The sequence below is a fragment of the Miniopterus natalensis genome, chromosome 8, assembly GCF_054644295.1.
Source record: "Miniopterus natalensis isolate mMinNat1 chromosome 8, mMinNat1.hap1, whole genome shotgun sequence".
NCBI classification, from domain to species: domain Eukaryota; kingdom Metazoa; phylum Chordata; class Mammalia; order Chiroptera; family Miniopteridae; genus Miniopterus; species Miniopterus natalensis.
In genome coordinates, this window is record NC_142088.1 from 71,520,583 (window position 1) to 71,544,968 (window position 24,386).

A 24,386-nucleotide genomic window follows, 5' to 3' on the forward strand; every position below is an offset into this window, starting at 1 on the left:
AAAAAGCAGCCAATAGCATCCATCTCTTTAAATAAGTATGCTGCAGGGCTGAAATAACTTTGGTTTATTGCTCTTAAACTTCATGAAGGCTGGGTTAAGCTCTTGGCTACGTTACGTCTGAGAAATACAGACCTCATTTCACCTGCTCCACTCTACAGCTGGAGTGTTATTTGGGAAATTGATGAGGGCTTTACGTCCTGAACTCGTGTGGATTCTAATGTAAATAAATGGCATCATTACTTCATAGTCGGGAGTGTCACTAATCCAGGCCTTAAAATTAAGGGTTATCTTGTTGATTGGGAGAAAATTAAGGCAATCAACTTTCAAGGCTTTAATAAATGAGATTGAGCACTTGAAATCATTTTAAAACTGGCTTTAAAAGTAGATGACTAGAAAATCAATAGCCATAATCTATGCTCATGGAAATAGAATGGCCTATATTTTTAAGAATGTTTTCTTCTATTGTTTGGTCTGAGTTTATTAAAATGGGACTTAAGGGTAATCATATAAAATATTGAGCATATTTTAATGGGAAAATATATACTGTATGTGTTGGTGGTAGTTATTATAAGTAGAGCCATGAAAAGTTGAATTTTCAAAAAACACACAACAACATCACACGATATAGACTCAGCACACCTTACGTAAATTCACAAAGTCCAAGGCTTTCCTAGGAAGCTGGAGGTATGGAGGATTCAGCCCTATGCCAATATATAACCCTGTGTGTGTGGTGTGTTATCAAATTATGAAATATTAATAGATTGACCTCAGAAATTATGTAAGCCCTTGTCCAGGACCGGAGTACATATCACTCCTTCCCTAATCAGCACCGCCATCCGCATCCCAGCCCCATTTAGCAAGTGGCGTCGTGTACCAGAGGAGCTGTGTTAGGTGCTATTTAGTAGGAAGTGGGCTCGCAAACCCTCCTGTGAGCAGCTTTGTTTTCCTGCACTACTCTCCGCTCAGTGGGCTGAGCTGAACAAAATCGGTACTTGGGCTGCGTCTTACACTGTTAACAACAGAAGGGAAATGTGTGCTGCCAGGCACAGGCGGGGAAGTTTATTATTCCATTTCATTAATAGAGAGTGGGGTACAGGACAATAATTTGCTAAGTATTTCACAAGCCAGCATGTGCCTGGGGAACCCCAACCTGGCCACTGCAAGACAATGCTCTCAGTAGTTTTGATTGTTATCGTTTGCTTTTACGTTTGGGGCGTACTCGTAAGGCACTTCAGAAACGATATAATTAATTGGGAACTGCATGTCTCTGCGTTTGGAGTTGATTCAGATAAAACTTTCAACGCTAACGGGATACATATTTAATGAGATACATGGTTATTAGTGTGCTGCGTTGTAAATCTGAAAAAAAAGCAGCAGACCAGTGCACCCCAGGCAGCCCTCATGGGCTCCCCGCCGTCCCCGGGGCGGCCACGGAGGCCCCGCGCCCGACGGCACCTGCTGTCAGTGGGATCCCGGCCACAGGGATAATAAGAGTGGCTCCCATTTGTTGCAAGTTTACTGCACACCAGATATTACACTAAATGCTTCATGTACATACATCACGTTAGCTTAGCGAAAACCCAGTGGGATGGTTAACTGCAGTTTTCAAATGAAAAGACACTGAGGCTGAAGAGTGAAACCGAGGGCAGCGTCGTAGGGAAGGGGCCAGCCATTCGGAGTCAGGCTGAGCCTCAAGTCGTGCCTCGCCACTTACCGCATGGTCTTGGGGAGATTACTTCAAGTCTCTGCACCCCAGGTTCTTAAAGCAGAACAACGTGGGATTGCCACTGCCTCTGGTATAACAATCAGTGAAGGCATGCATGTAAAGCCCCAACTGTCGTACCTGGAACACAGGGGGACCTTTGTAAATGTGGCGGGGACAGGAAGCCTGTGCATTTTATTAATTCTCTCCTCCCAGCAGCCTCGGTTGTTCTCATGGTATTTTTGTAAGAATCGGGGAAAACTAGCTCTTCCAAGCAGACACAGCCCCATGAAAGATGGGCTGGTGACCGCGTGGCCTCTTAATGTGAAACGCAATGCTTGCTGGAGGTCCCCAAGGCCATCCCTAGATTCGATGGTTTGCTGGAAGGACTCTGGCTACGGTTTGCCGGCTATGATTTATTACAGCAAAAGGACACAGAACAAATTTAGCTAAGGGACATGCACATGGGGCAAAGTCCAGCGAGAATCGGGCACTTGCTTTCTAGAGTTCTCCCCGGTGGAGTCACACAGAACATACTCAATTCCTTCAGCAACAAGCTGTGACAATACATGAGAAACGTCTTCCAGGGAGGCCCATTAGGGACTCAGCGCCCAGGGTTTTTAACAGGGGCTGTTCACATGGGCACCTTCTGCCCAAAACATTCCACAATTCCGGATACTGCCAAGGAAAGCAAGTGTTCAGCACAAACGACACTGTTCACATAAACAGTTGGGGCACAGTGAATGGTTCTTACAGGGAATGGTGGGGACCCTCCTGATGTCCAAGGTCTCAGGGCCAACCTTGCAAGTAGGCCTTCCCATGGATAGCAATCTCAAGCCTCTCAGGTTATATTAACTCTTCCTCACATAGTTTCAGGCCGTGTTAACTCTTACCTGAGTAGAAAGCCACTCTTTCCTTGTGGAGGACACAGTCCCGTGCTGAGACACATGAATTGGAGAGCAGAATACAGTTGGATTTTTGCTCCTGCCTGTCAGCTTGACCAGGGTCCTTTGGGTAATGAATACCTGCCCAGCCTTCCACGGCTGCCTCTGGGAAACCGCACATGGAAGAGCACGCTGTGAGACCTGTGCTCCAGGGGACACGAATTCCTCCTTTACTCTCTGGTCCCTTAAATATTGACTGGCCTCGCTTTTCTTACCAACCTGCCTTCTCTGGAACAGCTCTCCACATGCACAGCAGGCGTGATGAACGTTTGCAAGAGCTTTACGTGACTTCTGCATTGGTTTCTGTTTACTTGATACTGATCAGAAAACTTAGATAAGATACCAAATTTATCTTATACTTAAAATCCTATAGCCCTGGAGCAACTATTATTTTTGCTGTGTCCCTACCTGTAGCTTTTTGTTTTGTTTTTCTACTGTGGTTTGATAGTTGAGGCTCCGTCTAGTGAGGTAACCGTATTGGAGAAAGTTGTTGGAAAGACTTGGACCAACATTTGCATTTCCTTGAATGCATATCCTTGTGGTGGAATCAATTTAGTGTCATAAAAGTAAGTTCATGGAGCCCTGGCCAGATGGCTTGGTTGGTGGGAGCATCATATCCTACGTCAAAAGTTTGTGGGTTCAATTCCTGGTCAGGGCAGACACTAAGTTGCAGGTTTGATCCCCAGTTGGGGTACATACAGTAGGCAACCAATCAATGTTTCTCTCTCACATCGGTGTTCTCTCTCTCTCCCTTCCTCTCTCTAAAAAAATTAATAAAAACATATCCTCAGGTGAGTATTAAAAAAAAAAGTAAAAGTTCATGGAAAGAATCAAGATAGGCAGTCTTAGTCCAATTGCTGATGACCCTTGCTTATGACCCACTATAACAGTAGCAAGCCCCGTGGAATTGTCACCAAGGGAATGGTGGAGTTTCAGAGGCTTGAGCCAGATTAGGCAACGTAGCCAACTGCTCTAGGGAGGCTGGAAGCGACAGTGCCAATGATGAGTGCCATCCAGGACAAATGATCAAGACCGAGAAACTCTATGTGGTCATCAAATCAAAACTCATGAGTGAGGAGAGAGGTGGGTCTAAAGGTGCGATGACACACTTAGGGATGAAGAAGAGAGTGAGGGGCAGAGTCATAAACAAAGGCAGAGATCGAACTATTTGCCAAGGCGGGTGTCCGCTTTCCTTACCTAACTCCAGCCTGTTATGACCAGATGGTCTTCCTTTTGTTCGGATATGGTTGTTTGGTAAGTGGGCGGGTTGTCTGTTTTGAAGCTGCTATTGGTCATGAATGAGATTTAACTCATTCAGGTTTCAGTCACTGCCTCACAAATGTTAAAATAACCATCTAGGCAGGAGAGCTGATTTTATAGAGACATCCCGCCATAAAAGATATTTAGTATTCAATAAAACTTGCAGCCCTTACCTTAATGTTGTGTCTTGATATATCGATTCAAGTCTCATTGGAAATATGAGGCATGGGTTCCATGATCTATGAACTTAATAAACCTTTAAATAATAGAACAGGATGTGCTTGAAGGACCAGCTGACTTTGTTACTGTTTCCTGTCTGCACTTCTGTGAGACCGATGATTAGAACTCAGGTTGGCCCTTAGCAATGCTGCAGAGTTAGCAATGTTCTTTTCAGCCCTTTCCTGACGTCTCTTCATCAGCATCTTGCTACGTGTAAATTCATTTTCTTCAGCTGCCCGATGCCCACATGCTCCTAGGATTTTAGTATCTGCTTCCCCTTCAGAGGATTCGCCTGCCACTGGGCCATCTCATGTACCACATCAGGGTGTAACAATATTTTTGGAGTCAACAGTCATGTTTTTGACTTTTCATTTTTTATAGTGAAAGATCCCATCTATTAGCGGGTATATTGGAATGAATGTGGGGTATAGTGAGTGGGAGTGGTGGCTGGAAGAGAAGATGACAGATGCAATACCAGCTGCTTCCCAGAAAAACAAAAAAAACCCAGCTGCTGTACACATAATCGAATCCTCAGCCCCCACATCATCAGCACAGAAGAGGCCTGGCCTCCCCCACATGCTTTTCCTTTTCGCTTACCTTTCAAGAGATATTTCTCGCCTTATAAATTCCATACCGTTTAAGAGTTCTTGATTTTCATTTAAACCTGGACTCTCCTTTATTACTTTTTTCTTAGTGAAGAATATTTTTTTTACATTTTTTATTTTTATTTTTCAATTATAGTTTACTTTCAATATTATTTTGTATTGGTTTCAGGTGTACAACATAGTGGTTAGACAAATCGCATACTTCACAAAGTGTTCTCCTTGATATTTCCAGTACCCTTCTGGGGTGCTGGGTGAAAGAGATGAAGGGATTAAACCTGGACTCTCTGTGGCTGTGGAGACCACTTCTGTCATTGGGTAACTAAGAGTTAGTCTGGTTAAAGACCAGTTAAGGGTAATTTGCTGGAAAGATGGGACCATATATCATAGGCTACAAATCCTGAGAATGGTTATGGCTTCTGTTTCCCAGCCCAGAATATCCAAGGAATTTGCTACTAAAATGCAAAGTAGCATAGAGCACTGGAGTAGCACTGACGGGACGGAGGGATGATGGAGACATCAGAATGATGAAGGTTGTGGTGGTGCTGTCCTTGGTCATGAGGTCTTTTAATATGAAGACTTTTTCTCAGAAAATTAATTTGTACAAACTTTGTCTTTTCTTCAAATTTCAAGTTCCTTCAGATGGGTCAAATAAAGAGCAGTTTTCATGGACTCTTACAGAAGAGACAGAATAGGCCTTCGGAATGATAGGTCTTGGGGGTACCCAGTTATTTATTCTGGAAGCAGAAGATAACAAGAGGGAAAGACAAAGTACGGTCCAAAGAATAAACCACTGTTCCTATTTTAGTGGATGGATACCGTTGGGGGAGGAAACTATTTGTAACTGGAAGGAGAAGATACATGTATGTGTGTGTATGTGCTTGTATGACAAGAAGAACCTTGGGCTTGGATGGGTTGGACGCAGCTGTGAATCATGTCTGCCTCCACAAAACTGCCCATCCATGAGCCTCAAACCTTGCACTTGATGATAAGAAACTCCAGCCTATTCTGCAGAAGTCTCCTATGGGTATTTCTTAGTGTTGTCTTCATCATCTGTTTCTCTCACTGGCTACGTGAGTCTCTGGCTTCATTACCTCATCCTAGTGGTCAACAAATTCCTACAGAGCACGAAATGAGCCACAAGCTCTGCCTGGTGCTGGGAGTACTCAGGGAACAAGACGCTTGCTGTTAAGAGAGTTGACCTTCTCTCAGTTAACTCCTAGACTCATCAACCTTGAGTGGGGAGATAGCTTCCCTTTTTTGTGTGTGTCCTTTGTTTCTTGCTGAGAAGATGCTGTAATGATACAATTTTGTTTCATCTGGTTTCTTTATAGAGGCTTCCAGACTCCTCCTAGATGATTTGGACATAATATCAGTCTGAGTGTCAACTCAACCCCCAAACTATTGTTCCCGAACACATCATGGTCTTTTCCCTCAGGGAAGAAGTCTGTCCATCCAGAGCACTGATGGGGAGATTGAGGAAGAACCTTACTTCATGATAGTTTATGAACCCCAAACCTGTGAGCTGGTCATGACCCCCAAAGTCTCCATCTGCCATCCATCACTTGAGGATCTAAGCCATCTACACAAATAGCACCCTAAAGCCAGGCCATTATGCTGGAACTCTTGAAATATAAGTATTTACTAGCTCTGACGGAGGAGTTGGTTTGTGGGGATAAGTGAGGTGATAGCCCTTATCTATAGTGAGTTACACTTTTTTTTTGTACAAACACACAAAAACAACAGACTAGTTTAGATGACTAGTGCCATTTGAATGCTTGCTCAAAACACTTGTACTTATCACTAATGCACCAGGCACAGATTTGTTCCCTAAAGTGAGAAGAAAACCCCACCATAAGTGATGGTAGACTGAGGCCAGGAAAGAGAATGTAGGAGAGGGGTTAGAGGGTGCAGTGGGTGTGACAAATAAGTGGCAGCTTGAGAAATATAAACTAGGACATACAATAATGACAAATTTAACATTCATTGAAGTGAATTTATAACTCATTTCTCTGACTTGCCTCATTTTACCTTCACATCAACTCTTGTATCTCCCTTGCCTGGACATTGTCCTCATGGTCTTAACATTTTCCCCCAACGTCTTTCCAGTCGCCCATGCCCTGGAGCCATGGCAGTCAGTAGGGAAGCCTCAGGGCGGGAGGTGAGAGGCCCACTGCTGGCAGGAGATGAGCTCTATCCGCCTGTGCCTGTGTGAAGCTGGCCTCGCCCCCTCAGAGATGGGTGGGCCAAGGCAGGTGAGGCCAAGGGGACTTAAAATCATGCAAAAGTGGAATCTAGTTCTTAGTGTTTTCTCCATTTTATAGGAGAAGAAAACCAAGGCTCAGAAAGGAAGCTAGGTAAACAGTACAACCTTAAAACCCACTAAGTGATAGGGAGGTAAATTTAACGCAGAGAGATTCTCAACTACTCTTTCCAAACTCCCAATTACTGATCCCTGATAGGAAGACTCCCCTTGAAAACGTCAGACGTTAACCTGCAAGGTGACATAGACTAAAATTTCAAAGAATGTTAAAAAGGATTTTAGGAAACTGTGAAGAAACCTTTATTAAATTACTACAGGACACGGGAAATAAGAGTCATGTCTTTGACCTGGAAAACATTTGTCTAGACACCGCATTCATCAACCCCCAAATCTTCGGATGCAAGCCTCGCCCCTCAGGCACAATAGAGGTCTGAGCTGCATGTTGGCATTCTTAAGCATACTTGACCATATTCTAGATAAAAAGGGAAGATGGTGCTCATATTTGTGTAGTACCTGCTTGTGCCACTTTGTGTCCTATTTCAAACAAACTATACTGCAAGGTAGGCAATACTATGGCCATTTTACAGATGATAAAACTGAGGCTCAGATAGGGAACAAGAGTGCTCTCTCATCCCACATGGTCCCTATGGTATATATAACAGCCGTCTGTTTTGATTTCGGCCTCTATTTGCCTTTCGTATTAATGTTGCCCAGGAGGGTGATGAACCCTGGTTGGGAATCACAATAATTTAAGAAGCTTGTTGAAATTATTCATCCCGAGGCCCGCCTGAAACCTGCTGCACTGGGCCTTCCACAGCTAAGGCACCGGGTGCGTGTGACGTGGCCGTATTTCGCAGGGATCTGCCGGGAAGCTGAGGCCGACGCTCAGGGCAGAGGGGAAGGAGCGAGCTCGCTCTGAAACCGCAGGAAACAAACAGGCACCGCTCGAAGGGCCGGGAGAGGAGCTGGCCCTGCTCCCCTTCACACAGACCCCTCAGCCGCGTCTTACAGCTGGAGAAGCTCGCTTTAAAGTTTACCGTAAAGATCGGGTTCAGGTTTGGAAAGAAGACTGTGCCAGGGCTTAGGGACTGTGTCAGGGTCACTCAGGACAAAGCCAGGCACAACCCAAGAGGCTGGCGATTGCGGAAGCCTAGGGAGGGCATTTCTCTCACCCATGTCAGAGCAACCAAGTGACAAACATGCACACAGGCAAACAGCTTCTCCAGGCTGGTCCCTGTGCTCTCAGCGGCGGAGTGGCTGTGCAGTTTCTAGAACAGCCTCTGCTCTCTCTGGCCTGCAATGCTCCTGCCCAGCTCCACCAGCAGCTCAGTCTGCACCCAGGCTTTTCCTCACCCCCCACTGATTAATCCATAGCTCCCCACCACTGCACACACACACACACACACACGCACACCCTATTTTTCAGCAGAGCAGCTCTTCTATGACCTTCAGCCCTGAGCAATTACCAGATACAGCTTCCCAGCCACACAGCTGCACACCCAGTGCAGCCTCTGGTGTAACTCTGAAGGCTGCCCCCACACCCACTGCCCACACTGTACTTAGCGGGGGCGATGGCCTCTCATTCCCTATGAAATGTTTTGCAAGAAAACCCATAGTCACTGCAAGGCCCCGGCACCCAGCGGACGTGGAAACTGAAGTCTTTGCTTTGATAGGCATGTGAAGTTTCAATTATCTACTCATCCAGGGTTTAAAAATATTCATCTTGCTATAAAAAAGCAGAGAATGGTGCCAACCTGGTTTCACGTGCAGGCAGGGAATGAACTTGGTTGAGAGCACTGTCCACACTTCAGTCACTGTCCCTTCTGCCCTGACATTTCCTTTTGTAGAGCTCCTTTCCCATTCCGTGAGTAATAAATCTAAAAATACAGCAAGTGTAGGAGCACATGAAGATGCACAACTTATGGCCCCAGCGTTCAGATAGAACTTCTGTTAATATTTTTAACTATTTTCATTTAATCTCTTATTTACATTCACACAGACAAAATAATTAAGGTTATATTACACTAGTTTTATATTCTTATTTTTTTGTTTTATATTACATTATGAGAAAACATTTATTCATACCACTGAATAGATATTTTTCTTGAATAGTTGTATAATATTTCATCTTATGGACATATCCTTAATGATTTCCCTTTATTTTCCTATTGTGAGATATTTAATTTATTCACAGTCCTCTGCTCATTTTTTTCTTTTTTAAAATTGATTTCAGAGAGAGGAAGGGAGAGGAGAGAGGGAGAGAAACATCAATGGTGAGAGTCACTGATGGGCTGCCTCCTGCACGCCCCCTACTGGAGATCGAGCCCGCAACCTGGGCATGTGCCCTGACGGGGAATCAAACTGCGATCTCCTGGATCCTAGGTCGACGCTCAACCGCTGAGCCACGCCAGCCGGGCATGCTAATTCTTACTAAGCAGTGAGTCACCACTATCGATGTGTAGACACTTTCCTGACGCCCCAGTGTAAGGAAATGTGCAGAGGCTTTGGCGACAGCAAAACCTGGTTGAACCCAGGGCCAGCACTAGCCCTGGGGGTTTTCTCATCTGTAAAATGTAGCTCACGTTAACTACCTTGCTTACCCCTTCAGCTTTCCCCCTGCACCCCCATTACAACCGGCTCTGTTGGCTGCTCCTCACACCCTTGCTTGTGGGGCTTCCCCAACCTTGCAGCTACATACAAACTCATACATGTCCTTCTCGAACGTTACTTAATTGTCAGGGCCGAATCCCAATGCTCATCCTGTAGAACTCCTCCTCTTCTTGGCCTGCTTACCTCGGGCCCCTCCTGTTAGCACCCCCGGGCTTTGGATCAGGCTACATTCCTGGCCTGTGGCTCTCCCCACCCTCATGCTTCTGCCTGTGATACGCGGCTCCCTGTTCTCACCGCCGCCCCCTTTCTGTCCAGCGGCTCCCCTTGCTGAGGCCTTGCCTCCAGCCCCAGCGCCTCTGGAGGGTCCCCAGCCCGGCTATGATGGGGCTGAGCCCTCCTTGGCGATTCCGCAGCCTGAAACCCCGCTACTCTTTCTGAAATGGAATGTTTGGTGATTTTTCTCCATTATTTCTCTCAAAATTCCCATTACACACCAACCTTTTCTTACTTTTCTCCTCACTGTGGTCAGATGATTAGAGTTTCCTAAAACATCCATCTGTCCTAAACCTAATTAGTCTCCGAAATTGATTGAGGGAGGAAGAATGAGGGTGTGAGGCTTATTTTCTAACATTAGGAAAGCAAAACCTTCTCTTAAAACAGAAACCCTCCTCGTGGGTGTCTCCAAGAGGCACAGGAGTTGCTGGCAGTGGTGACACAGCCGGAGTTCAAGTTTCTTACAAGTGATGTTGCCTTGAGGGGTCTCTGAGCCGTACATTCTTTACCTGTTTACGTGGAAATAATAATGACTGATTCTTAGACTTGTGCTGATTAAATAAATGACACACAGTAGTCGCTTAATGAATAATTTTGATTATTAGATACGTTCTCAGTTATCTGTCATTTTTATAGAACAATCTCATAAAGGGATTCCAGTGAAACCTAGGAGAATACATGTGATATATGTGGTTATTGATATTTGCCATTTGCACCAAAACATTTGTTTATTAAAATGATTATTAATGAAGGAGAGAGGTCAGGTGCTGGCATTTATCTCCGAATTTCCAGCACCTGGCCCTGTTCCTGGTGCATATTCAGCTCCCAGAAAGTAATATGGAATTGAATGAATGGCGGAATAAATGTTTAGAGGCTCTGACATTTTATTTTTTTAGCTTCCAATCTGTTGTATTCACACATATTAGCATTTTTATATAACAACAAAAATATTGAAAGAAAACAATATTAGGTTGTAGACATTAAATTAATAGAGGAGATATAAAGATCAAATAACCTAGAGAAGATCACCTTTTCCTTTTAAGGAGAAACTGAGGACTGAAGAGCTCTCCTAAGTTGCCAGGACACAGAGCTTGAGGGGGGCCGCGCTGGGCTAGACCCCTGTCCCCAAGCTTTGTATTTCCAGTGCGAGGAAGGCTCCTTCCTACTCTGCCAGACGGCCTCACCTCCTCTCATCACGGGAGCTTCCCATGTTTGTCAAAATCCTATTTGTGTATTAGGGTGAAAATAAATTTAAATTTAAGATCAAGTTAAGTATTGGGAGGTAGGGAGCTGGGTTGAGGGCATGGGGGGGCACCTGTAACAGTGCAAACAGGAAATACTGTAAATGAGTGAGTAAATAAATAAGTAAATGAATGTATGCTAAGTGTTGACCAAGTATTTCATTGTCATTAATTATTGCTACTTCTTCCACCACCATCACCACCACTCTGTTTCCTAAATCTTGGCCTTTCTATTGAGGAACTATTTTTCCTAGAAATTAATCCCTAGTGTATTTAAGGTAGAGGTCACGCTCCCTAATGAATCTGTCTAAAATACCTAAGGAAAAAATCCCAGGGCAGGAGAGACTTGCAGTCGTACATCTAATTAACCTTTAATTGTCTATGTAACCGCCTTGCCGTTCAATAGTTTCTTGATTTTTATTATTTGCCTAATTAGTGTGGTTTAAGTGGCTTTCATGTCAGCCTTTGTAATATCAGCTTGCTCACACAGTTTCAGGACACTCTGGGGACTTCTACTATCATTGTCATGCTCAAGTGCTACATATCTATTTGTTGTTTGCTTGACTTTTCTCCCCAGAATGAAAGTGCTTTGACCATTTTTCCCCACTAGGGTGTATAAGTAGCCTGTGGAATCCCACAATGATGGTAAAAGCCTTTCTATTAATTGTGCATAAATTATCAACCCAGCCATCAACTTGAATTAATCATTTTTCTACCTAATAAACCTGCGGATTGACAGACTTGATATTCTGAAACTAAGGGTGTAATGAAAGAAATCCCCCAAAATATTTCCATTTAGGGCAAGCTAACAAATATGCACATATTTATACATCGGGTTCTGTAGCCACACAAATGCAACCTGTTACTGAGATCTATGGATATTGTTAATTGGATGTCTATAACGGGATGGTTAAGATTTAAAATAATCAATTAGATGTGCAAATCTTATTTCCTACAACTGATATTTTCTTTTATTTTTGCATGCCAGTTTTGTTTCCAAATGAAGAGTAAAACTTTGCTTACAATCATAAAATTTGCATTTTTATGTTAGTTTTCTTTTTTTATTCCATGAACTTTCTAAATTACTGAAAATTAATATGAACACAGTTAAACTAATGGTTGTCTCTAATATTGATTATGACTGTAGTTTCCCTTAGCCTCCCTGACCTCTTGCTTTAATTTCTTTGTTAGCAGCTTCTCTCTCTCTCTCTCTCTCTCTCTCTCTCGGCTTTAAAGATCTAGTGCTTAGCACAGTCCTCAGTCTGTCACTAATACCCAAATGTTCAGTGGCAACTGCTTTATGTGTGAAGACAATGGTATGGTGGAGAGAGAAGGCCCTGGGCATGCTGTCTGATGCACAGAACAGGCACCAAAGTTATTGGGCTCCATTGCCTACCCTATCTTTGGTTGACTGTTTAGCCTTGGGCAGGTCATGCTTCTTACCCTCTCAATGTCTTATTCTTTCCATCTGGGAAAAAAAAACAATTATGTTGTAGTCAAGGAAAAGGGGAAATATGTCATAAATTTCTTTGGGTAGAAATTATTTGCAAAGTTCAAGGATTATTCTAACATATAATTCATCCCAAATTTGTTAAGCATCTCCTATGTTCTAAGAATTGTGCTGGCGCCATGGATACAAAGGTAAATTGAGGTAACATTGGTGCTCATAATCTGACAGGAGGTAGAGGAGAGAACTGGACTCAAATGTGTTTGAAACTGTCTCTGGAATCTCATTATAAATCAAAGTGAATTATATCATAAGGATAGTTCACCTATTAATAATTTAAGAAAGGCAGCAGATAAAGAATTATAAACCCATTTTGGTAGATTGGATTATTGTTTGCAACTCTATTCCCTATTGCGAAAGAATTATACATTAAGTGTGACTTTGTAGTGTCTCCCTTTAAAGCTGGGAGTGCGCATCCCTCTTCCCTTGACTGGCTTTGGCAAGGTGATTTGATTTACTCAATGGAAAATGGCCAGACAAGACTTTGTGCCAGTTCTCAGTTGAGCGTCATGGGAAGTTTCTGTCAGCCTGTTTGGATTTACTACACTTTGCCAGGAAAAGATCGTGCCCAAGTAACTGCTTCTCCGTAGCCTGTGCCAAGAAAGAAGAAGCCTGGAGAAGACTGAACTCTACCCAAAGGCTGGATTACAGTACAACCCAGATGATCTCGGCCTTGAACAACCGAACCCCAGACATATCTAGGGGCATGAAATAAATGTTGTTGATATAAGCTTTAAATATTTGCGGGCCATTGTTATATAATGTTATCACAATTAAACACAAGGCACCTTTTTGTAACCCAAAATGAAATTTTTGACTGAATGATAAAGCTAATAGATGAAAGATAGATGGGAAATTGAGTATTTACATAACTCCACAGATTTCCTGCTGGACAGAAGAGAACAGCACAACTTTAATGGAGAAACAGAGCTTTCTCTCTCTCAACACAGTCCATCCTAACTGTGGGACAACCAGAAGTCATGTTGCATCCCCTCAGGTGACACAAACCTCCCAACATGACCTATGAAGTGTTTTCACCAAAGTGATTAACTTGAATTTAGTAAACCCCTAGATTTGACTTTCCTTTGCACAAAGTACAAAGTAGAGAGGTAGAAGTTACACAATAACACAGGTTAACATCAGAAAAATTCATTATAATATACAGTATTCTCAAGGATAGTTGACTGCTTTCTTCAACAGACCGATGTTGCAAAGGAAAAAGTGAGAAGGTGGCAGAAACAATATAAGAAACTCCAGCTATAAAAGACATGTAAACACAGTGAGGACACTGAAATATGGACTCGCTACTAGAGCTTATTCAGAAATTAGTATTAACTGTGTTTAGTTTAATAACAGTATTCCAGGTAGTTATAAAATTGTCTAAAATTTTACAAATGTATAATGAATTATTGATAGTTTGTAGCTCAAATGTGAAAAATTGACTTGAAATTACTTCAGAAATAGGTGTTAAGATTGTGGCAAAATGTTAACGCCTATTACATTTAAGGGGAAAAGATACAAGATGCATGTGATTCTATTTTTTAAAATTTCTATATGTTTGAATTTTTTTGGTAAAAAAGACCAGCGACGATGCCCTTAGTACCAGGGTAAAATCATTCAGGACGTAACTTTCTGTGCAGCCTGGGCCTAAATTCCGTGTTGTTTTTAGGGTCCTCCAATGTGTTTACCCGAGGAAGGCCTGTGCCCAGGAGGGACCAGTAAGCGCCATGAACATGAGCACCAGCCCTCATTCCTGCTTCCACGTAGCCTGAGCACCCCGTGAACATAAGCAGGCGAGCGTGCCAGGCATGCCACTGAAGGGAACATGAGGACCTGTCTTTCATTGTTCGTTATCACATCAGGGCTGTGATTGCCCCCTGTGCCCTGGTCAGGGGAAGCGCAGGCTATGGAGCGGGGCTGGTCGGTCCAGGCATTGGCTGATGAAGTCCGCTTGAACCGCTGTGAAGCCAGTCGCCAGCCGGGCAAAGCCACTTAGATGTCAGCCACCAAGGCTATCCGAGATTTCTCTATGTGCCAGGTAACTCAGAGAGCAAGGGAACACAGGGCGGGTGTAAATGCCTACTAGATCCACACAATGCCTTCCTCTAGGTCTCTATCATGGGCCAAACATGCTTTGATAGGAGGACAATAATGACATAAATAGGTATCAAGATACTGGCAATGTTGCTTTCTCCAGTAATAAGCTGTCCACATTAATAGCAACATATTAGTTGTATGACCTTTTTTAAAATCCTTTAATCAAGTGTCTCACACTTGCCATGTCATTGGCAAGATGCTGGAATTGATGGACGGATATTGCCAATTCTTCAAATATAAATTTTTTAAAAAGAAATACATAGTAATTTCCATAAAGCAATTAGCCACAAATATTCAACAAGTAATATCAGCTACACAGGCCCTTCTTAGTCCCTGCAGCAATACAGAGCTCGAAAGGGTGAATGAAGCTTTCCTGAGAAAGATGAAAATCGGTGGTACTATCACACAGATAAAATCTCTTTCAAAATATTAATATTGAAAATGAAGCGATCATTCCCTTTGAACTGGCGCATCTCAGGAAACACACTAGACACTTCAGGCACATTATCCATAATCTTCTCATTAAAACCCTGCCAGATCAATACACTATTTCCTGTTTCGTTTTTTTTACAGATGAGAAAACTAAAGTACAATGGAAAATAAATTTTTAAAGATCATCATTTAATAGAAAGCTGAGTCAAAATTTGAACTTAGATTTCCTTGAATCTAAATCATGCATTCACCCCACTGCTCTAGTTTCTTTTGAAACAAAAAATATCAAAGTTAATGAAGCAGGGGTAGTTTGATCAAAAGTCTTGCATGTTTGCTGCATTATTATTTTAAATAACAACAGTCTAATGGAGATTAAAACATAATGAAACAACACAAATCAGGAAGATGTTTCCATGTGCACTGAGGGTTTACATGGAAGATTAAATGTTTCCTTTTTTTGTGTATCATTTCATAAATTTTGCACAATATAAAGTAAACTGTATATTAAATTAAATACCCTGAGAATTCAAGCCCATAATTGCACTCTGTATATGTGAAACCAAAGGAGAGGGCTGGTTTGGGGGTTGTTGGGATTTGGGTTTTTTTTGTTGTTGTTGTTGTGTGGATAAAAGACACAAATTATACATCACTGCTAATGTACAAATTCAGACTTGAGAGCTCAAGTGTGGGCCTTATCAGGAATCATTGATACTGAATAGAAAGAAGATGTAATAAGGGAGCCATGGACTAGCACACGGGAGAGGAAAGACCCTGTGGATTCTGCAGGGATGTGGTCCTCGTCAATAAGCCTGGCTGGATGGCAGGCCTGCAGTTAGGAGTAAGACAAGACTTACAGCGTGTGGAGTACATGCATTATGATGACTATATATGGGAAAGGCTGTAGAACATACATTTATCCACATATATAGTGAGGGCAAATTTTAATAAAAACAGAAGAAAGTAAAATCTTTGGTTGCAGTTTAGACCGTCGAAAACATGCCAGTATAGTTAACAGTAAGCACGGAAGCACTTAACACAAAGACAAATGAGTTTTAAGGAATCTAAAAATAATAATATTATAATCTCTAAACACCTATGTGAGATTGTAAACATCAAAATCTTGACAGTTTTGCAAACATGAAAATATTTGAACATTTTGCTTCTTCTCTTGAAAATAAGAATTCTACCTTGTCTCTTCCCGCTCCAACCTGCTGCCCTGAATATGTTGATCTTTCCAAGAGTCGCTTCCATCAGGTTACACCTGAGGTTTTAAAAAAAAAAAAATTGGCAGTAGCTTCTCTTTACCACATCTAGTCTAAAACGGCCAGAAATGACTCTATTCCAACATACCTGTCTGTCAATATGTGATTCTTTTACAATCCTTGCCAACGTATTTTCAATTTCCACTCGCAGTCGCTCTGCATGGGCTCAGATTGAGGGACCCAGTGGGCCCCTCCTATAAATACCACCTTTATCACTACACCGGCCCCGGCACCGTCATTCCTCTTGCTACTGCTGCTAAAGGCCATGTGGCTTCCTTTTTCTACTTGAACCAATTTTGCTCTATGATCGTTTCTGGTTTAGCCAAAACCAAAACCCTCATAAATATTAATCTCTGTTAGGGTTGTTTGCCAATGATTTAAAGAGATCCCAAAAATCTCAGTGTATGCTCAAGCAGGGAATCCTACACGATAGTATTTTATTAAATTCAGTTGTTGATATGCTCAACTTTTTCTATTAGACTATGACATTTCAATGACATTATGTTTTGCTAATTTTTCTCCCCAAGTTCCCAGCCAATACCCAGAAAAGCATGTAATATGACTGGCAAGTCATCAACAACCATTGATGTGAAAAAACTTAAAAATACGAGATAGAAATTATAATCTCTGCCCTCAGTGGTCTTTCAATGTCGTAGAAGGAAAGCCGCATTTAAATACAGATAACTGATTGTGCACCAATGCGTAAGACTTATGTCCTAGGTGCATAGGAGCTCATGCGGGGCATGAGGGACCCAACCTGCAGGGACACTTGAGAATCAGTTACAGCAACAAATTTGGAAGAAACTCCAGACAAGAAAAATAGAAGTGGGCTTCGGTATGGCATTTTCAGGGAATAATAAGTGTGCCAGTTTGTCTAAAATGAATCCTCTGAATTGGCCTGTGTGGAGAAAGGGAGCCGAGGAGGCCATTAGGATCATGCTTATAGGCAGTTAAGTATGGCCTTTGATGAGGGCACAGAAGGGATAAATAGCGACAGAAAAAATAAAACAAAGTTTTCCTATTCAGAAGCTTAACTGATTATAATAGACTGACACCAGGACTGTTTAATTAAGGTTAAACAATGAAATCTAGCATTCAATCCAGGGTGAAAAAAGCTATCATAGAAAATCCTGTCTGTGGAGCAATTATTGCCCTTCCCTCAAAGTACCTGAGAACCCCTTTTCCAACTGACAAAGCAAAACCATTTGTGCTACTATGTATTTGGCTTTATGTCTGTGTTTTAAAGCGTATACTCAGAGGAAATCTCTAGGCCAATTAATGGGCAGACTGAAACTTTTAGATTGTGTCTCTCTCCTCCCACCCACTGTAGCTAAGTGAATATTCATCACTCGGTGACAGGAACGATTGCTGCATTCATTTCTCTACATGTCCGTGTGTTTATCTTAGTCACTTTGTTTTTGGCAGTAACTACACGATGTTCCTGAAATCTAGTGGAGCTGGTAAAATAGTAATCTAACAGCTCTACAAAGAGAGTATCAGCGACGAAATCTTATGTTTCAATTTTAAATCATTATTAAGACCCGAAGTAAAGCTGAACCAAAACGTGGAGACAGAGAAGGAACCATGCGGGGTTCTCAAAAAATGCATCATATTAACCTGGGCCCAACCGCAGCCTGCTTTTTCGCTCCACTGAGAATGAGACCGAGGGAAATAGGACTGAAAATGAAACAAGAATCAGTGCTGGACATTAAGCAAATGCTTATTGCCTGCAGAGTTCGCTTTGCCCAAGGGGAAGGAGGCAGTTGTGATGCTTAGGTGCTGATCGTCTCTAACTCAAACCTAATTCCATTCATGCCTCTGCATTCCCTACAGAACATAATAGTAAATCTCAGCTTTGCTCATGCTTACTGCTTTCTTGACTGTGTGAGAAGAAACCCTTTATTTGCAGTCTTATTTAACTCACATTCCTATATATGTCCCTCACTACAAATTCTGTAAGGCTTCAAAAAGCTACATAAATTGCCTAAATTCACACAGATTCTAAATGGTGGATATAGGGCTCAAATCTAGGTCTGTCTCCAAAAATCTAACCTATTTATGTCTATTTTACCTACTAATTAATCATTAACTTAAGTACCCATATTAAATTCTAGTGTTTTTTTCTTTTCTTTTTCTAAATGCAAGTAATCTTAGTGCATACGACAAAACCCATAAGAGTCATGGATTTTACAAGGATTTTCAAAAGACATTTGGATCACCCTTATAGTTTCAGCAGGATGACACTAACCCTCCCTTTCCGCACCTCCTAAATTTTACTCCATCCCCCAAGTAAATAAAAAATGCACGGAGGTTCTTTTGTTTCATAGGCAGAGCTTTCCTCAGTTAATTATTTCAGTGCTTATTCCCACTGCTTGTCTATTCTCCCATATGTGTCACTCAATGTTCCCAAAATGGGATTTGATGCCACAGTCCGTCCAGAGGCGCAGTGTCTCTCCTAGTCTGCGCTGAGTGAGCCACTAGTCCCGGGCTGGGCGCTGGGGCAGGGCACAGAGACATGATCTCAACCCCTAGGAAGCTTGAAAATTAGTTGATAATACAAAGCGGTTGCACATCCATCTTATGAAGGCTGTACTGGCTGCGGACAATTAAGTGCTAAATCGTATAATGGATTCCAATACCAACAGGGCTTTAGCAGGTGCAGATGAAAGGACAGGCGGAGAGGGCGATTTCCCGCAGGAGAAGGGCCTGTCCTTGGGCCCGAGGACGACTAGGTTTCACTGAGCGCCTGCGATTCGGCAAGCAATGTGGTATGTGCATTCAGACTTCAAAAGGCAGGCATTATTGCTTTTTACATTTTACAGAGAGGGAAACTGAAGTCCAAAAGGAATTGATTGACTGGCAAAACCACACTGTAAATTTTTGAACCGGACTTTGTCCCTAAGTAATCTGACTTTGTATTGCTTTTGCATTACTTTACGATTGTCTTAATGATCGCTATATCTTGGTTAGCTTATACTTGCTGTTTCTTGCCCAAACACATTATCTTTTTCAGTGGCAGTTCTTCTATTTTCCTTTGGGAGAACACCCCTCCCTCACCCTCAATATGTGTCCTTCAGGTAGTGCTCACATCTTTCCATTAATTCTAGGGTTGGGCATGTGACCCTGGTCTGGAAAACTGGCAAAATTAGTTTTCCAGATCACAGTAATTGATTCGGGTGGTATAATTTACCAGGCATGTGTATTGGGATAAAAAAGTTTTTTTCTTTTAGGGGTTTAAGCTCTGGAGAGAAAAGTTCATGGTTTTCAGTTGCCACCTTGCTTCCAAAGTGAGAGGGTATTTAAGAAGAACACTCTTAGGAAGGAGAGCAAGGGTCAGGTGACAGGAACAGAAAGATTTGTGCACGAGAATTTGCTTGCATGGGCATGTGTGAATCAACTTTTATTTTTGTCTCACCAGTTGGGTTTGAAGTTCTTCCATATAAAACAAATAAACCCAGTTACACAGCACGAGAATTGCTGACAGTTTCGTGGTGACAGGATGATACAAGGTTAGAATGAAGAGAATGTCATGGTTTAAAGAAAGGCCTTCATACTGCAAGGCTAAAATGAAATGTTGGCCTCATACAGGAAATAGGAATCAAAGCCCCTTTCATTAACTTCCACCTCTCACAGTAAAGGAGAGTTTGACTGACCTAGGCTGATGGCTTTCTGACATTTAAAGCAACACAGTAAAAATGCACTGTGTTAAAAAGCACTGTAAAAATAATCTGCATCTTATATCTGTCATAAAAAGAAAGATACAGTTGTACTCACACTGTCATAAATAGGAAAAGCTCTCATGAAATGTGCTTATAGAAACACCAATGTTTTATACATATTAAAACATTTTCCAAAATGATGCAAGTGCCAGTAGCACCATAGTTCATTTAAAAAGTCAAATACATTCTAAAATAAAATGGGTGAACTAGAAAACACATTATTTGTTCAAATTGTATTCTGAGGTCAACCAACATGTACTCCTAGCTCGGTGCAATTTGAGGTATTTTTATAAAACATTTTCAGATGAAATTCTGAGGAACCCCAAGGCTGGTCAAAGTCCCTCATGGTCTTATTCAACTAACAAGGGACAGCAATTTTTTTTATCTTGTGTAAAAAACCTCACAACAGCAAATATAACCAAGCAAACAGTTCAGATGAAGAGCTCCATAGCACAAATAATTACTTTTGTTTTCTTTTGAGAAAAGGTGAAGTATAAATCTATTCCAACAGATAGATCTAAATCACAAGAGTTAATTCAACCCAAAATTTTTCATTGCATTATCCAAAAATTGAGAAATAGCTTTACTTTAAATTAAATTATTCAAATTAGTAGTTAAAACTTCCAAAACAATTAATTGAACAACTAGTTATTGAACAATTACTATGTGCCTTGCACTGTTTAGTATTTAAAATACAACCACAAAACTGATTCAGTCCATCAAGGAAGGACCTCAGTTGCCTCATCTGTCAAATAAGGATAGTAGTGGTACCTAATTCATAGGATTGTTGGGATGAGTCAATTCATTCAGTATAGATAAAGCACTTTAAACAGTGACTGGTGCTTGATAAATATTCTATAAATGATAGTTATTATTACACTGTGAGTAGATATATACTAGGAATATTTGTTCTGTGAATATATCTATTCACAGAACATTGAAGAGGGAATGACCAGCTCTGTTTTGGGGCTAGAGAAGTCCTCACCTGGAAAAGATAATTTTAACTAGATCATTAGGATGAGTAGATGTTCACTCAATGGAAACATGTGGATAGGCCTTCTACCAAAAGACTGATGGGTGAAAACTCTGGGGCCATCAGAGAGCTCGATGCATTCAGGAAATAATCAGCCGGCCTGAAGGAGTGCTCAGATTTCATCCCCTGGGACAAAAATAATAACTGAATTTTATTTTCCCTCCTGGTGATGTAATATGGTTTAGTTTCAGAATTGCTCCTGAATTACCTTGTGAATGTTAAACTATAGGAGTAGATTGGTATTGATTCTGGGTCCAGGTCCCATCTGCCATTTAATGATTTTTCCTTTTGCAAATTCAAATAATAACTCTTATCTCAGAGGGTTTTAACTTAAAATACGCACTTATAGACACCCATACAGGTACTATATGATGCTTTCCTACACATCCGATGATGCGTAAATACTATGTATGTGTTATAAAAGTGTTATACAATATGGCTGCTTACATGTTTATGTTCATTCTAAAAGTTGTTGTCTTAATTAATAAACATCAGGCTAGTTGAACTCTTTAACGAAAGTCTCTAGCATAATAAAAATAGAATAGTGTAACCATAGCACAATGAACTTTCATCTCCCATCTTCGACAGTTATCAACTCATGCCAGTCTTGTTTCACCCACACTCCTGCTTGCTCCCCTGCTCCCTGGATTCATTCAAAGCAAATTTTAAAGAAATATTTCATCTATAAATAATTAAACCTGAGTTTCCAAGAGATAAGGACTCCTTTTGGAAAAAAAAAGTCCCGATACTATTATCACATCTTATGAAGAATTAAGAATAATTTTGTAATATTTTCAAATATCCAATTTGTTTGGCTGAATCAGGATTCAAAGAAGGGTCACGTTGTAGTTTTTTGCTTATCTTTACAGCGCTGCTTGAGCTTTCGTGTCCGCGGTTGTTACTTTGCTGCATTACTGAAGACAGGAGGCAGTGCGTCCTGCGGCTCCCACCCTGTGGATTTTGCTCAGTGTACCTTTGAGTACCTTTAACAGGCGCTCTGCCCCCAGTATTTCTGACAACTGTTGGTTAGATCTAGAGGCTGGATCGGATTTAGATATGTCTTTTTAGACAAGATTCCTTCATTGGAAGTGTTGTGTAAATTTGTACAAGGAGGTACATTAATAGTTTTGTCTTTCATTGTGTGATATTATCAGTCAATGGTAACCATTATTTAAGATTTGCAAAATGGAAATAATATAACTTTATCATTCCTTTTTCATTTAAGCTGGGATACTTTTATAAAAGGAAACCTCTCCTTCTCAACTACTTGGTTACCCTGAGATACAACAGCATGAATGTTTCATGTTTTCTTTTTTTTTACCAGCTTTCAAAATCATGAGTTTATACCTTTAACTCCAGAGATAGTCAATGGGTTTTTAATATATATATATATATATATATATATATATATATATATATATATATAATTATGAACTAACGTATTCAGAAACATTTGATGTATTCAAATCATTGCACTTGCCAATCTTACTGAAGCTCAAATTTTTCTATCTTTGGACAGTGGAAACTAATTTAAGTAGACACTTGAATATTTTTGAGAGCTTTCTTTCTGATATGTAAGATATTCCATGCTCATCTCATATTTCTGCTGCAGACTCTGAATTTACCATTTCTTCAAAAAGCCCTGGTTCCTTTCTGTAAAAAATAAGTTTTTTTCTAGAAACTAAAATCTAAGAATTAAAAGTGCATATTGCTATTGGGTTGATCATTAGTCTAGGTCTTTTAATTGACAAAGCAAAGGTGATTAAAAATAAAATAAATACATTATGAATTTATACTAATGACTCTAATTCAAATTCAGGGTTATAGAATTTTTAAATATGTTTTTATTGATTTTTTAGTGAGAGAGGAAGAGAGAGGGAGAGAGTGTAGAAACATCAATGATGAGAGAGAAACATGGATGTGCTGCCTCGTCCACGCTCACTGCTGGGGACTGAGCCCACAACCTGGGCATGTTTCCTGACAAGGATGGGGGTTATAGAATTTTAATTTATTCTGACCAGTCATCTATTTTCTTGCTCTCATGTTGAAAATCCTAGTTATCTACAACACAAATGTAATTAATCACTTGCTTTAGCCCATACTGCATATAAAATACACACTATAAAACTACCACCAACAAATGATTAGCCCAAAACAGTTTACAATTTATTGTTTTCAAAGTTCATTTTGTCCTTAGGGGAAACATTGTGTGTTATGATCCTTGGAGCAATTTTTCTCTATATAGTAATTCCAACAATCAGATATTTAGCTAGATTTATTTATTTCCTTTCACTTTTAAAATTTAAGATTGATGTATTTTTTAATCTCTACCCAAGGATGTGTTTAGTGATTTTAGAAAGAGGAAGGGAGAGAGAGAAACATCAATACGATAGAGAAACATGGACCTGTTGCCCCCTTAAGCATCCCAACCAGAGATCCAACCCACATCCTAGTTATGTGCCCTGACCAGGAGTTGAACCAGCAAGTCTTTTATGCATGGGTGATGCTCCAACCAACTCAGCCACTTGGCCAGGGTGGTATTGATTTTTATATTTAAATTATATTTTATAATTATGTAAGTTATGTGCATGGCTTCAAAGTCAAACCTATTAACAAAATATATTCAAAACAACAGGCTTTTGAGACCTGAGACATGTTTGAGCTGCCCCCGTGCACCAGGGGAATTTTGGGCATAGTTGGTGAATTCGAACTTCTTTGAAACTTCCAGTTACAGAGCAGACTGAGGGCTCACTCACGTAGAGCCTGGGCTCGTCTGGAATGAAGTGAGCTGGTTGGCACAGAGGACCTGTGGAGAGCAGCGATGTGAAAACCCTGAACTTGCTCAGATCTCTATTGCTTAAAGAAAAAGTGCCCTAAGTAGCAAGAAATATCAGAAAAGGTTCGGAAATGAAACAAAAATATCAGCCACAAATTTCTTCCACCCTTGTGATATTTTATGTATTTGTTTTATAGAATTGGCATTAAGGGATTGCCTATCATTTGCTATTCTGCACTTTTATTTTACTTTCTATCATAAACATTTTTAATGCTGTAGCATTTTCTTCTTATTATCATTTTAATGGTTGCACACTGTTCCATCTAGTAGATGGCCCTTATTTAATTAGCTGCTGTACCACTGTAGAACATTCATGAAGATTCCAATAGTTTACTGTTATAATAATCTTGGAATGAGCACATGATGCTTTTAAAAAATAATCTAAG